Source organism: Heterodontus francisci, chromosome 2, assembly GCF_036365525.1.
Source record: "Heterodontus francisci isolate sHetFra1 chromosome 2, sHetFra1.hap1, whole genome shotgun sequence".
In the NCBI taxonomy this organism is placed as follows: Eukaryota; Metazoa; Chordata; class Chondrichthyes; order Heterodontiformes; family Heterodontidae; genus Heterodontus; species Heterodontus francisci.
The window spans coordinates 133,054,432-133,063,689 of NC_090372.1; the positions used below are offsets into that span (position 1 = coordinate 133,054,432).

At 43.2% G+C, this 9,258-nt stretch overlaps 1 protein-coding gene across 10 annotated transcripts in view; it reads right to left on the reverse strand.

Annotated features, from left to right (window-relative positions):
* grb10b (growth factor receptor-bound protein 10b) overlaps positions 1-8,781 on the reverse strand; it is a 272,599-nt gene extending 263,818 nt beyond the window's left edge. For 4 of the 10 annotated variants that reach the window (XM_068011006.1, XM_068010981.1, XM_068010974.1 and 1 more), the window contains exon 1: positions 7,942-8,067. The gene's annotated coding sequence lies outside the window, so the exon portion shown is untranslated. Of the gene's footprint in view, positions 1-7,394; positions 7,710-7,941; positions 8,068-8,551 lie in introns of those variants that run through there. The other 6 variants (XM_068011037.1, XM_068010950.1, XM_068010990.1 and 3 more) reach the window with 6 other exon arrangements.
* Positions 8,782-9,258: the final 477 nt, after the last annotated feature.

Sequence of the window (9,258 nt, forward strand, 5' to 3'; positions counted from 1 at the left end):
TCTCAAGAGCAATTAGGGATGGGGCAATAAATGCTGGCCTAGCCAGCGATGTCCACATCCCATGAACGAATAATTAAGGCTGGACCCAAAACATGAAGAAAATGAGGGAATGTTGTTACCCATTGTACTCTCGCATTAATCCCTACCAACCTCAAAAGCAACGGGGTAGAAGACACAAAACACATTCCAGAAATAGAAGTGAATCAAGGGCAGAGTGGAAATGGAACTGAGGGATAATAAAGAAATAGTACTAAAGGAATTAATGGTACTTAACAGTCCTGCTGAAAATCCCCTGGACCTGGTCACTCGCATCCTAGGATTTTAAAAGAGGTAGCTATAATGATAGTGAGTGGATGCATTGGTTTTGATCTTCAAGAATTCCTTCCCAGTTAGCCTGGCAACAATAGCGTGGAAAATGCTAGAATCTTATGAGGGACACAGTTACAGAGCACTTAGAGAAGCATAACACCATTCAGGCAGGGTCAAAACAGATTTATAAAAAAAAAAGGAAACATTTTTTTTTAGGTTTTTTGAAGTTGTAACGGATCCAGAATATTTGGATTTTCAAAAAGTATTCGACAAAGTACCACACAAGAGGGAGGTACACAGATTTAAGGCTTCAGTTTGGGGGCAAAATTAGCATAGGTTGTTTTCTGTCGATTAACCAATCCTCAAAGAGGAGGAATAAATGGGTCACTTTCAGGTTAATTGACCGTAACTAGCATGGTACTACAAGGATCAGTGCTTGGGCCTCAGCGATTTACAATCTAACTCAATGACTTAGATGAGGGGGCTGAGTGTAATGTACCACATTTACTGACGATACAAACTCAGGTGAGAAAATATTCTGTGAATATCCCCATTCTCAATGATGGGGCAGCCCAGCACATCAGTGCAAAAGTTAAGACTGAAGCATCTGCAACAATCTTCATCCAGAAGTGCAGAGTGGATGATCTATCTCGGCCTCCTCCCGAAGTCACCAGCATTTATTGCCCATCCCTAATTGCCCTCGAGAAGGTGGCGGTGAGCCACCTTCTTGTACCGCTGCAGTCCATGTGGGCTAGGTACACCCACAGTGCTGTTAGGAAGGTAGTTCCACGATTTTAACCAAGCGAGAGTGAAGGAACGGTGATACAGTTCCAAGTCAGGATGGCGAGAGAGACCTGGAGGGGAACTTGCAAATGGTGGTGGTCCCATGCAACTGCTTCCCTTGTCCTTCTAGGTGGTAGAGGTCGTGGGTTTGGAAGGTGCTCTCTAAGGAGCCTTGGTGCGCTGCTGCAGTGCACCTTGTAGATGGTACACATTGCTGCCACTGTGCATTGGTGGTGGAGTTAGTGAATGTTTGTGGATGGGGTGCCAATCAAGCAGGCTGCTTTGTTCTGGATAGTGTCGAGCTTCTTGAGTATTGTTGGAGCTGCACCCATCCAGGCAAGTGGAGAGTATTCCATCACACTCCTGACTTGTGCCTTGCAGATGGAGGACAGGCTTTGGGGAGTCAGGAGATGAGTTACTCGCCACAAGATTCCTAGCCTCTGACCTGCTCTTGTAACCACGGTATTTATATGGCCACTCCAGTTCAGTTTCTGGTCAACGGTGACCCCCAGGATATTGATAGTGGGGGATTCAGCGATCGTAATGCCATTGAATGTCAAGGGGAGATGGTTAGATTCTCTCTTGTTTGAGATAGTCAATGCCTGGCACTTGTGTGGGGAGAATGTTACTTGCCACTTATCAGCCCAAGCATGGATATTGTCCATGTCTTGTTGCATTTCTACACAGACTGCTTTAGTATGAGTCATCGCGAATAATGCTGTACATTGCATAATCAGCGAACATCCCCACTTCTGACCTTATGATTGAAGGAAGGTCATTGATGAAGCAGTTGAAGATGGTTGGGCCTAGGACATTACCCTGAGTAGCTCCTGCAGTGATATCTGGGATCAGATTGACTCCAACCAGCTAAGTGTTTTCTCCCCAGTTAGTTGTTTAATTGTCCACCACCATTCACAACTGGATGCAGCAGAACTGCAGAGCTTAGATCTAATCGTTGGTTGTGCCACTGTGCCGCCACCTCTGCTGGTGGGACATTGTAAGATATGATTCCGTGAGTATGACTGTCAGGCTCTGCTTGACTAGTCTGTGGGACAAGCCTCCAGATGTACATAAGGAGGACTTTGCAGGGTCGACAGGGCTGGGTTTGCCGTTGCCATTTCTGGGTGGTGCATCCCGTTTCATTCCTTATTGATTTTGTAGTGGTTTGATACAACTTAGTGGCTTGCTAGGCCATCTCGGAGGGCATTAAGAGTCAAGCACAGTGCTGTGGGTCTGGAGTCACATGTAGGCCAGACCAGGGAAGGACAGCAGATTTCCTTCCCTAAAGGACATTATCGACCCAGACGGGGTTTTTTTTTTTTTTTACAACAATCGACCATGATTTCATGGCCATCATTAGATTAGCTTTTAATTCCAGATTTATTAATTGAATTCAAATTACACCTGGAATATGTACCTGGAACCACGACACCCACCCCCCCCCAAAGTCTCTTTGGACCTCCAGTTTCTAGCTTTTCACCACGGCAAAAGTACCCTGTTCTATCCTTTTGAGGTCCAAAGTGGATAACCTCACATTTGCCTACACTGAAATCCATTTGCCAGAGTTTTGTCCATTCACTTAAACAACTATCTCAATGTTATGCATCCATCTCCATTGCTTACAATGTCGCCTATCTTTGTCTCATCGGCAAATTTAGCTCTGTGGCCAACTTGCCCACCATCCAAGTTGTTTCTAAATAGAGTGAATAACTGAGGACCCAACACAGAGCCTTGCAGGACACCACCGGATATATCCTACCAATTGAAGTACCTGTGCATTATCCCTATTTGTCACCTACTGCTCAGCCAATTTCATAATCAGGTCAATAATTTGGCTTTGATTTTAGCGAACAGTCACTCATGAGGGACTTTATTAAATGCCTTCTGGAAGTCCATATCATGAACATCCATAGACATTCCACTGTCCACTACTTTAGTCACCTCTTCAAAAAAATGTAATCAGGTTTATCAGGCTTGACCGACCCTTTCCAAATCCATTCGAACTCACACCGATCAGTTGAAAAAATAGGGAGAATTTTTTTTTTTCAAATGGCAAAAGACTGGGAAATGTTAGTATTCAGAGGCACCTGGGTGACCTTGCATATGCATCACAAAGTTAACATGCAGAGACAGCAAGTAATTAGGAAACCAAATGCTGTTAGCCTTTATTACAAAGGGGTTGGACAATGTACGAAGCAGTCTTCCTGCAATCGTTCGTATAGGATCTTGACAACACCTGGAGTAGCGTACAGTTTTGGTCTCCTTAACGAAGGAACGATATACTTGCCTTGGAGGGAGTGCAAAAGAGGTTCATGAGACTGATTCCTGGGATGAGGGAATTGCTCTATGAGGAGAGATTTATTTATTAAATGCTTTTGAATTGCCCTTTAGGAAGGACATGATGGCTTTGGAGAGAGTACAGAAGAGATTTATTAGAATGGTCCCGGGGTAAGGGATTACACAGTTCCACGAATAGACTGGAGAAGTTGGGGTTGTTCTCTTTAGAGCAGAGAAGGCCAAGAGCGCATTTGATAGAGGGGTTTAAAATCATGAAGGGTTTAGGTAGAGTAAATAAAGAGAAACAGTTTCCAATGGCTGAAGAGTCAATAACCAGAGGGCACTGATTAAGGTGATGGCAAAAGAACCAGAGGTGACATGAGGAAAAATGTTTTTATGTGAGTGGTTAGGATTTGGAATGTCTGCTTAATAGGCCGGTTGATGCCAATTTAACGGTATCCTTCAAAAGGGAATTGAATAAATATTTGAAGGAGAAAAAGAAATGTGAGTATATGAGGAAAGCAGGGAAGTGGAATGAAATGGATTGCTTTTCAAAAGAGCCTCGACGGGCTGAATGGCCTCCTTTTGTGCTGTACTATTCTACGATGCTCAGAGTCCAAGTAGACTGGGCCTATATTCCATACAGTTTTGAAAAATGAAACCCGAGATCTCATTGACAGATAAGATTCTTAAGGGGCTTGAGGCTGAGAGGATGTTTCCTCTGTCTGGGGAGTCTGGAACTAGGGGGTCACAGGCTCAGTTGGCCATTTAGAACTGAGATGAGGTGAAATTCCTTCATTCAAAGGGCAGTGGATCTTTGGAATTTTATACCCCAGAGGGCTGTGGATGCTCAGGTCATTGATAAATGATTGGACACTTAGGGAATTAAGGGAAATGGGGTTAGTCCAGAAAGATGGAATTGAGGTAGATCAGCCATAATCATATTAAACGGTGAAGCACACTCAAAAGGGCTGAACAGCCTACTTCTCCTTATGGTGTAAGGCTGAGAATCAGGTTGTCTGCAAGGAATGTTAAGCTCATGGAGACAAATGGATGTCTATTTTTATTTTCCCACATTTTCAATATACATACAAAAATTAGCACCTATAAAAGTTACACGTTACTACATTCTTTATTGAAAAACTATTGCTAAGCTTCACCGTTAAACCAGCAATATTTTTCGAATACTGTATGGTATCAATTTCACATCGGTTCTGTATAATGAATGTATTACTAATCTTTGTGCTAGAGATTCATTGAAGACAAGTGAAATCACGATGCCAACCGCAGCACAATAGTTACCGTTGTGTCAAAGTTCAAACTCCATTCTAAATTATACTTCCTTTGAAAAAAAGAGAATTGACAACTGAGCAATTAGCTCAAAGTAGTCTAAAAATCACAGTGAATGATCACACTTTTGTGATGACATTTAGAAAAGAAATGTTCTTTAGCAGTTATGCTTAGGAATCTTACATCATTGATCACAATAAGGATGTCATATGTTCAGGACTATCCCAATTGACCATTCTTTTGTGGTAAAGTGAGAACTTTTGAAAAGGGAAGATGGACAGAACATCAGGAAGCAAAAACTAACACTCCAAGATACTGAAGATTTAAAGTGGCAATTAAACACTAACCAGCAGTCATATATATATATATATATATAGTCGAGAAATTGAAACGCTGACAAAGCTACATTTTTAGAAGCAGCCATGAAAATTTTAAACAGCCGCAAAAAACTGCATAGGTAACACTAACCGACTCCAGCATAGTACCCATGCTTGCAGCACACGTCCTTGAACAAGTTAAGCCATTTCAAATATTAACTAATTAACTGTTCGTTTATGATTTTCATGAAAAAATTATAACCCCACTGGTATGGCAGCAGTTTAATATGGAACTATAAAAACTGTGACATGACAATCTCGACGTCAATATACAGAACTGTGGAATGTCATCTCCAAATTGTATCATTCACCTGGTGTTTAAGTACCTTAGGTAATTGCTTGATTGTCACTCATTTACTTTCCATTAAACTAAGACAGAACTATTCTCTACAAAACTGTTGATTCGGCTGTTCTTTTGAACCAATATACATCAAGGAACAAGTTGGGAAATACTTTTCCGGCCTTTGAAAATTCCTCAACAAAACTTTTTTTTTAAGGCTTCATAAAACTAACTCTGTATTCAAGTTTTTTAAAAAAGGTAAATAATTAAGATCAGTAAATATGCACTTTTTAAAGAGGCTCCCATGTGAAACAGTTTGGCTTCAGTACCTTGAATCAATAGTTCCACAATCTTATCTACCATTGCCAATCTTCACTTTACTTATATCCACCCCCAAAACAAACCAAATACAATCAAGGGAAAGTAGAACTGACTGCTTGAAACATAGCTTCATATAGTCAGACTTTTTTCAAATAAAATTGTCTTCCATCCATTTTGCACCTATAAGCCCACATTCATCACCAAGTCTGAACGTCAATGATACCAAGGGTGTTTAGCGAAGCTTCAGCTGTTCAAAACTTAAATTGTCATTATATAGCTACCAATTCCAGTCCTTTGCAGTTAATAGCTGCAGTCTGACTTCATTTAAAGGATATCAATATCAAATGCAGCTTTCCACCCAAGAGGAAGTGACGGTAAAGTTTTTAGAACAGAAGTTGTTTCTTCATTTGCTGTAACATGCAGTCACATTCTCCACAGTAATGTGCAATTCAAACATCACACATCATGAGTAAAGAAGTTAGAACCATAGAATGTTTAAAGCACAGAAAGAAGCCACTTGGTCCATCGTGTCTGTGCCAGCCGACAAGCGATCCACCTATTCTAATCCCACTTTACAGCATTTGGTCCGTAGCCCTGCAGATTACGGCACTTGAAGTGCATATCCTGACTCCTTTTGAATGAGTTGAGGGTCTCTGTCTCAACCACCCTTTCAGGCGGAGTTCCAGACCCCCACCACCCTCTGGGTGAAAAGGTTTTTCCTCATCTCCCCTCTAATTTCTCTACCAGTCACTTTAAATCTATGCCCCCTCATCACTAACCTCGCTGCTAAGGTGAACAGACCCTTCACCTCCACTCTATCCAGGCTCCTCAAAATTTTGTGCATTTCAAGCAGATCTCCCCTCAGCCTTCTCTGTTCCAAGGACAACAACCCCAGCCTATCCAATCTTTCCTCATAGCTGCATTTCTCCAGTCCTGGCAACATCCTCATAAATCTCCTTTGTACCCGCTCTAGTGCAATTACATCCTTTCTGTAATGAGGTGACCAGAACTGTACACAGTACTCAAGTTGTGGCCTAACCAATGAGTTATACAGTTCCAGCATAACCCGTGTTCTGATGAAGGGTCACTGATCTGAAACGTTAACTCTGCTTCTCTCCACAGATGCTGCCAGACCTGCTGAGTATTTCCAGCATTTCTTGTTTTTATTCCAGCATAACCTCCCTGCTCTTATATTCTATACCTCGGCTAATAAAGGAAAGAATTCTTTTTAACCACCTTACCAACCTGTCCTGCTACCTTCAGGGAACTGTGGATATTCACTTCAAGGTCCCTCACTTCCTCTATACTGCTCAGTATTCTCTCATTTATCGTGTATTCCTTCGCCTTGTTTGACCCCTCCAAATGCATATCCTCACACTTCTCCAGGTTGAATTCCATTCGCCACTTTTCTGCCCATCTGACCAGATCATCAATATCTTCCTGCAGCCTGCAACTGCCCTCCTCACTATCTACCACACGGCCAATCTTTGTATCAACTGCAAACTTCTTGATCATGCCCCCTACGTCCAAATCATTAATATATACCACAAAAAGCAGGGTACTGAGCCCTGCGGAACGCCATATTCCCACAAAGAAAGTTAGGCTTTGTAAGTAATATCTTTGATGTCACTAAAAAAAACGCATATATGAAGCAGGTTAACCCTATCATCGCTTCCCTTTTCCTATTTCAAAGCACCAAACAGTACGCTCCCTCGTTATTCTAGGGCCCAGTTTGTAAACTCCGTTGAAAGGGATACCTGTAGTATTTCAGATTCACGAGGCCCTGCTCAGGCTCCAATTAACGAAGAATCTCAAAGTCACGCGAATACGTTATCGCAAAACAGGTTTGCGGAAAAAAGTTTTGCCGGAACAGCACAATCCGGAGTAATTAAGCCTCCTTCACCAGCGTAACTTTTCTTGCTCCTTTTCATCTACCCGATAAAGTCAAAAGCTTGCTTTAAAAAAAAAGGTTTTTTGTGTGCACGCGCTGTATTTCTTTAAACGAAGATGAATTCAGGTTTGTAGTTCCACTGGATGCCGAGTGTATCTCACTAAGCCCTGCGTACGTGCAGTGACCGCAGCAGCGCCTCTTCACCGAAACTGCATATGATGCGGGCTTTTAAACACTGCGAGACACCCTTCACCACTACTACTTTACACACTGCACACAAATAGCCGGACATTCCACAATGCACCAAAACACTTTCCAACTGTTCCTCTCCTCTCAGGCACACACACGCTCTCGTGCAGATTATTCACAAGGGAGCAAAAAGAAAGTAAAGATAAATTAAAACAAGCACTTACTTAAACCCTGGTTCCTAGTCCTGCCAAGATGACTTTTTTTTTAAATCCTTCCTTGCCCTGAGTGACTAACCGCCTGCCCCTAAAAACCCCTCACTCTCCCTCTGGCTCGCGACTCACTCGTTAACTCCTCCTCACCGCGCGCATACCCGCGCGCTACGGCCAGTTCAAAAAGAAAATGACGACGCCTCGTCTGCGTGCGCGCTCAACCACCCTAACTTTTTTTTCCCCAAGAAAAAGTAACTGCCGCTGCGCGTGAGCACACGCGGCTGAAGCAACTGACCCCACCCCGCGCGGCCAACAGAGAAACTGCCCCCGAGTAACTCGGGGAGAAGGATGGTCACCGTGCGTTAGCAGCAGCACCCTGGGCACATTCACGGGCTGAGGGAAGGGGAGCGACAGACGGAATAAACTGTATCTGAAATTAATCAACCTTCTCCCACTGCTCCCTCCCTCCCCTCTCCTCTCATCAAAAATTTCCTTGCTACAAATGGTGAAGAAACCTGGTAGCTGCATTATTTTGTTTTCCACAACGCGTGGGAAATTACACAGTTAAACTGAGGGGCGCACGCCGAGGGGGGCAGGGGTTAAATTGTGAAGCTTTCCTTCTTGCCTTGCAAAATGCCAGTGGTGATGGTGCAATTTCAGGAGAATACGTATAATGTGGTGTCCAAGACGTCAGCATCGCTCACCTCCTCGAATACTTGCGGTCGGCCGTAGGTGTAATGTAGAATTTCCTGCGTGCCCAGATCTGAATCATGTACGTATATGGTTACAGTCGCTAAGCTCCACGTCTTAATGCTTCCCTGTAATAGTCCACTCTGACATATGTTTGGGCTTCCAAGGTTCTATATTATTTTTCCGCTCTGCTTTTTTCCCTGCAAATTTCCGGTTGAGTTGTGCAAGCACATGGCAGCATTGCAGGCATCCTTTGGAATAAGGCGTTAGCCCCGAGAATAACCATATCCACTACGGGACAGTAATGAGCAGCCAAAAAGGACAGCAACACTCAAGTTTATCCTGCCTTTAGAGCTCTTCCTATGCAGCTCCAACGGAAAGTTTCCTTTCGGGTCCAAAAGTTTAAACCGAGCCATAATTGACCATATCTGGAACGGCCCAGTTATAAATTCTCCGCTTTACTCTTTTTCCAACTCGGATTTCCACTTTCTTAAGACCCCAGAATTCATTTGCACGGAGGTTATTTATCTCTGATTTGATAGCTCTTTCCAATCGCCTTGCAGACTCGGCGTGTTAGTAGATTGAACAGTTCTCCAGCAGTCGACGAATTACTACCAGCTGGGGTCTGCTTCTCTGACGTCC